This window comes from Zalophus californianus, chromosome 6, assembly GCF_009762305.2.
Source record: "Zalophus californianus isolate mZalCal1 chromosome 6, mZalCal1.pri.v2, whole genome shotgun sequence".
Lineage (NCBI taxonomy): Eukaryota > Metazoa > Chordata > Mammalia > Carnivora > Otariidae > Zalophus > Zalophus californianus.
The window spans coordinates 141,301,564-141,307,977 of NC_045600.1; positions in this window are offsets into that span (position 1 = coordinate 141,301,564).

The following is a 6,414-nucleotide window of genomic DNA, read 5'->3' on the forward strand; positions in this document are numbered from 1 at the left end:
TCAAAATGGAACATTCCCATCACCCCCAAAATGTTTCCCTCTGTCAAGAGGTCAAGCAGTCCCTGAGCGCAGCATGGTGGCTAACGAGGGTCACTACAGAAGCTGCTAGGTGGGCCTGCCACATTTCTGTAGCCTCAGCCAGTGAGGAGACTTGTCGACAAGCCCCCATGGATCCAGATAGCTTTCTACTCACGCAGACAGCACAAGCAAAACCAGCATGGTGTCAGCTTTCCCCAGAGGACCAGAGTGAACTGGAGGGACCAGATGATAGGCAGCAAGGTGGTAGGTCTCTCCGTGGCTAAGGAGCCAACTCAACAACAATCGGACACTTTCACGGCCTGCAGCTGCCCTCGAAGTGGAGGGAGGGGCCGGGTGGAAAGCCTGGCACTCAGATGAACTAGGAGGGGGGCTGGGAGAGGGCCTGGGGGCAGTGTCCCCACACTGTCAGGCTGCTTCTGTCCTCTGGCTCCAGGGGGAATCATAATGCGTTCTGCCAAGACTTGGGTGGTTCTTTGGCCAAGCCTCACCTTCGTGGCCTATCGGGAGCTGGGCCAGGGCATCAGGGCGCTGTGTCGGAGCTGCTTCCTACAACTCTACTTCCTGCCACCCCAACCTTTCATGTCTCCAGCTAAGAATTCTTTTCAGGAGCCTAGCCACTCCATCAGAGAGTTAGTTGTACTGATGGGAGCTTGGACCAAATCCTTTCTATTTGTCTGAACATCAGATGAGAGTGACTGCAACTGTGCCTCCCGGTAGGGTGATCAGGCCCATGTGGAGGACCGACCACAGCCAGGCTCCCTACTCGGAGCCAAACCACGATGTCCCAGATGCCACTGGGGATCAACCTTAGAGCCGAGAGATAGATCACTCCACTTGTCCTAATTCATTAATTCGAGAGCAGCAAGAGGTGTTAGAAGCCATCAGTATGCTGCCTCGACTGGCCAGCACGAAGCCCAGAGCAAAAGAATTGTCCATCACCACTTGTACTACAGACTTTAGACTGGTTTGTGTTTGGCAGGCCAATGTAGGCCTAACGTCCTCAGCCATAGCAAGGGCAGTAGGAGAAACACCTGGTTAGGATCTCCCACCCCCGGCTCTTTGCTGCTGTAGGTCCCAGGAGCCTGGTTTCCTGGAGGTAGGGATGAGAGGGGAAAAGAAAGAGTAAAGGAGACCAGTTGAGGCCTCTTTTCTCCCTCTCAACCTTATAGTTAAACACTATCTGAGGGAGAACCGCCCTTTCCTGGAATTGCCACGTTCGGAATTCACACTGCCTCGCCTCAAGGGTGGGCTCCATTGGGAGCTGAGTTTCGGTCGTCCACTTATCTTTTTTAGTTTTTCCTTTAAGAGTACATTCCAATTTTTGTTGGCACCTGCTACCTGTCGGTGATACAGGGCATGCAACGTCCGGGGAATGCCACAGGTAGTTACCCATGGCCCAGTGTTCTTGGCTATGAAAGCACCACTGTCTGATTGGATGTGTTTGGAGAACCCAAATGTGCGACACAGCCCATTTAGGAGTCTTTAAATGGTAGGGCCCACATCTCCCGTGCAGATGGGAGTTGTTGTCCATCTCTGGAAAAAGCTGCTGAGAACAGTCATTGCCCGGCAGTGCCATTGAGCAGAAAGTAGGAGACGCGTCTCATCTATTTGTCATGACCAGCCAGGTTCGGTGCCCCAGACTACACGCCCCAGAGTTCTGTGACTCCACTGTATAGCCAGTGGTCCAGGCCTATTAGCCAGGCCCTGGGTTATAGCTGTGCAGCCACGTCCTGTGTGATAATGGATCCAGGTGGCTGTAGCTCTTACCTGGGTGGTGCCGGTCGAACCAGCTTTGTTGGTTCCACTGATGTTCATGGTCAAAGGGTCCTTTGCCATGGGTAGCCTGTATTAGCCAAGATTCTCCAGAGAAGAACCAATAGGATGTATGGATGTGTCTGTGCGTTTAAAGGAATAAGCTCACACAATAATGGAAACTGGCAAGTCAAAAATCTAGAGGGTAGACCAGCAGGCTGGAGACCCAGAGACGAGCTAATGCTACACTTCAGTTCTGAAGGCTGAGAGGCTGGAGACCCAGGGAAGAGCCAATGTTGCCGTTCAAGTCCAAAGGCCATCTGCTGCAGAATTCCCTCTTGACTGGGGGAGGTCAGTCTCTTGTTCTCTGCAGGGTTTCGGCTGATTGGATAAGGTCTACCCCCATTATGGAGGGAAATTTGCTTTACTCAAAGACCATCAATTTAAATGTCAATTGCAACTAAAAAAACCTTCACAGCAACATCCAGAATGATGTTTGACCATGATCTGGGCACCATGGCTCAGCCAAGTGGATACACAAGATAACCACCATGCTTTCCGTGGGTTGTGAACAGGAACATGTGTTCCACGAAATCTGTTGTCATAATGCTCTTCCTACAGGAGTTAGGACTGGTGGCAAATCACAGGTGAACTCAGCTAGTCCTGTGGCATCACTGTAAAGGTGTATTGCAACCCAAGCCAATGAAGGCAAGATGATTTTCATCCTTTGGATGTAATGGGATGCTAACAAAGGCATTAGCAAGCAATGTCCACCACCACCTCCCAGGTGTCTTCAGTCTGTGCCATGAGCTCTGTGACTTGTAATAATCTGTAAGGCACCACAGGCAACTGGCCTTTGTTAGTGGCCACTTAGGGCTATTATAAGAAGATATCAGGTCGTTGAGCCCCCTTAAATCTCCTAGTTCCTTCATCGAGACAGTAGTTCCCTTCTTCATCCCCCATCCCACTCTGCTTCGGGTTAACCACTTGGCTCCATTAGAAGAGGTGACCCCTGGTCCCTACCCTAATGACCATGACCCTGATCGTGACATTTCCCCATTGGGAACATCCCTCACAATCAAGAGACGTTAACACCCATACTCAAAACATCCGCTCCCACAATATATTCAACAGTATTCGTTGCAACCACTTGGGTGGGTGTTCGCTCAAAAGGACTCACCCCAAAACTACGGCAATCCAGCATCCAGTTTGTCCAAATCTAGTGAGGGAAGCTTTTGGTCATGCCTGAGAGCATGTCCCAGTATCACAGAGGCCCACAGGAGGCCTGCAAGGCTTTGGGAATTTTCATTGCTCTCAGTTTTAATTCACCTTGGCCGCTGCATAGGGCCTCTGGTCTCCCCTGGGGACGAAAGGACCTTGGCCTCCAACCTAGCCCCAGTTTGTCTATGAAGGGGGTCAAGGATAGTGCAGAAAGTGTTGGGTCAAACCACAGTGTGAACAGCACAAACCTCAGTGGGGAGGTCAGGGCTTTCTTGGTGTCTCTCCCGTTTGCTCACAGGACACGCCAACGCTGGGCCCTTACAGCCCACATCTTTAAGTCCCATGGCCGTCCCGTGGCATGATAACCAGAGAGAATTTTTTTGTCACAGTAAGATGATCACTTTCCTCTTTTGGGAACCCCTGGCACGATAGCCAGGTCCAAATGGCCTGGTTTCTCTCCCCTACGTTGGCCTGGGGTGCATTACCTTGGCCTTTGCCAAGGCTTCCATTCTGGAAAAATTATCATGTGGTAGCTGATTAGTTTCCCGGAGACATCCTCAGAAAGCAAGAGGAGGCTCCATTTCTCCCACAGCCTGGTGGTGTTGAGCAAATGTTCCAGCTGGCTTTGGGCGACTATTTTGTTTTCTGGGCACTCACGATCTCCATTATGAATCCAGGTTCCAGGGCACTAAAAGGAAGGGGTAGCCTCTCCTAGTACTATCTGAGGGTGCTCGTCGGATGACAGGAATTCATCTTGGATAGGCCACCATTTCATTATAGCTGCACAAACCCTGATTTATCTTTATATTGTCCTCCTCCACATCTGTGACATTGGCCGGGACGGTTGTAGCCAGGGGGCCTGGAGTTTGGGGTCAATTGTGAAGCACCCGAATGACTTCCATTCCTTGTCAGCCTGTGGAACTTGCATAGCGCCCTCATTGGCTAGTCAGATGAGCCATGCTTCTCTGGTTTCACTGGACTTTTGTTCAACTCTCTCTCTCCTTTCCTCCTTTCTCACTCACTGTTAGGAGTGGATCCCGGCGGATTTCGGAGTGGCGGACTGCCCTTGATCACCAGGGAGTGTTCCATCCGTAGCAACAGGAAGAGAGTGAGCAGTAACTGCTGTGTGCTTTCTTCAGCTCTGCAAGAAACTCCCTCTTTGGCTTCTAACTCTAAGCACCAATGGATGCGGCTCCTGGCCAGCTCGGTCAGTGGAGCCTATGACCCTTGATCTGGGGGTTGTGAGTTCGAGCCCCATGCTGGAGGTAGAGATTACTTAAAAATAAAATCTTAAAAAAAAGAACACCGACGGAACTCATTTGGGATTGGGGATGATGGTCAAAGACCACCTGTCTCTGATGTCACCAAACACATCGGCACGAAGTGGACGCTAAGTGAGGCAAAGTGCTCTTCCCTACTTGACCTGACAGTCCGTAGAAGCCGGTCTCTTCTCCAAAGTGAGATTGTGGCCTTATCGGCCCCACAGAAAGTGCCAGACTGGTCAGGTAGTCCCTGAGGGCAGTGTGGTGGCTAACAGGGCCACAAGGGTCACTACTGCTATCACAAGGCCCATGTGACATCATAGACTCAGCCAGGAAGGAGATGACAAGCCCCGGTGCATCCAGACAGCTTTTTATTTTTTTATTTTTTTTAAGATTTTATTCATTTGAGACACAGAGATACACACACACACAGAGAGAGAGAGAGAGAGAGAGAGAGAGAGAGAGAGAGAGAACACAAGCAGGGAGAGAGGCAGAGGGAGAGGGAGAAGCAGGCTTCCCACCGAGCAGGGAGCCCGACGCAGGGCTCCATCCCAGGACCCTGGGATCATGACCTGAGCCGAAGGCAGACGCTTAACCATCTGAGCCACCCAGGTGCCCCTCCAGACAGCTTTTTATTCACAGACAGCAAAAGCAAGACCAGCATGGTGCCAACTTCTCACACCCCTAGTTCCACGGGACAACACTGACCTGGAGGGGCCGGGACAGGAGGTATGGTGGTAGGTCACTCTGTGGCCAAGGAGCCAACTCTAAACTCCAGCCAAGCAGTGGCACGGCCTCAGGCTGCTCTCTACGAGGACTGGGGGGCAGGTGAATAGCCCTGCACTCAGCCAAAACTAGAGGGATGGGATAAGGAATGGCCTCATGGTGGTCTCCCACAGATGGGAAGGCTCCTTACCCGGCTGCTGAGGGCCCCTTGCTCCAGGAGGAATTGTAATGCATTCGCTCAACCGACTGAGCCACCCAGGCGCCCTCCATTCCTTTTTTTTTTTTTTTTAATTTGAGAGAGAGAGAAAGTGGTGGGGGGGCCGACGGAGAGGGAGAAAGAATCCTTAAGCCGACTCCCCACTGAGCATGGAACCCAGTGCAGGGCTCTATCCCTGGACCCTGAGTTCATGACCTGAGCTGAAATCAAGAGTCAGATGCTTAACCGACTGAGCCACCCAGGCGCCCCTGCTTTCTCCCTTATTTTTTTTTCCTCCCTATACCTCAGTTTAGATACCTTCTATTCTGTCTTCTGTGTCCAACTCCTTTTGGTTGTGACTTTATGCTTTAGTCCTATGACTCTTTATAAAATTCATGCAAGGAGCACATAATGCCAGAGATGGCACTTTTCAGTTCTACCTGCTCCTTTGGTTCTTTTTAAATAGATTCAGTCCTGCTAAAATTCTCTATATTTGCTCCTATTTGTCCTTTCATGCAGTTAATATGTTAATCATAGTTATTTTTAAGTCCTTGTCTGCCAACTCCAATATCTGGATCATTGGTGGGTCTGCTTCTATTGTTTCTTTTTTCTCCTGTTTACTGGCCCCATTTTCTATCCCCTTTTGTGCATGTTTTATAATTTCTGATTTAGGTTGCATGTTGGGTATAAGAGTATATTGATGAGCACTGAGTAATATACAGAATTGTCAAATCACTATATTGTACACCTGAAACTAATTTAACACTATGTTAACTATACTGGAATTAAAATAAAAAATATATAATAACCTTAAAAAAAGGGGGGGAGGACTTCAGACTATGTTTTTCCTCTCCCCTACCCCCCATCCCAGGGGAGCCAGTCACCTCGATGTAATCAAGCATTGAGCTGAGTTGGGGCAGAGCTATAGTTCCAGTAAAACTCAATCCTTTTCTGGATTGGCCCTGTCCCTTAAGAGTGGCCCTCTTGGATTTGGGGTTGAAAGCCTGGCCAGCCTATATGTTTCTAGTCCTTCAAGTTCTCTTTTGAGATTTTTTTTTTTTTTAAGATTTTATTTGTCAGAGAGAGAGAGAGAGAAAGAGAGAGATAGCATGAGCAGGGGGGACCGGCAGGCAGAGCAGGCAGAGGGAGAAGCAGGCTTCCCAATGAGCAGGGAGCCCGATGTGGGACTCAATCCCAGCACCCTGGGATCATGACCTG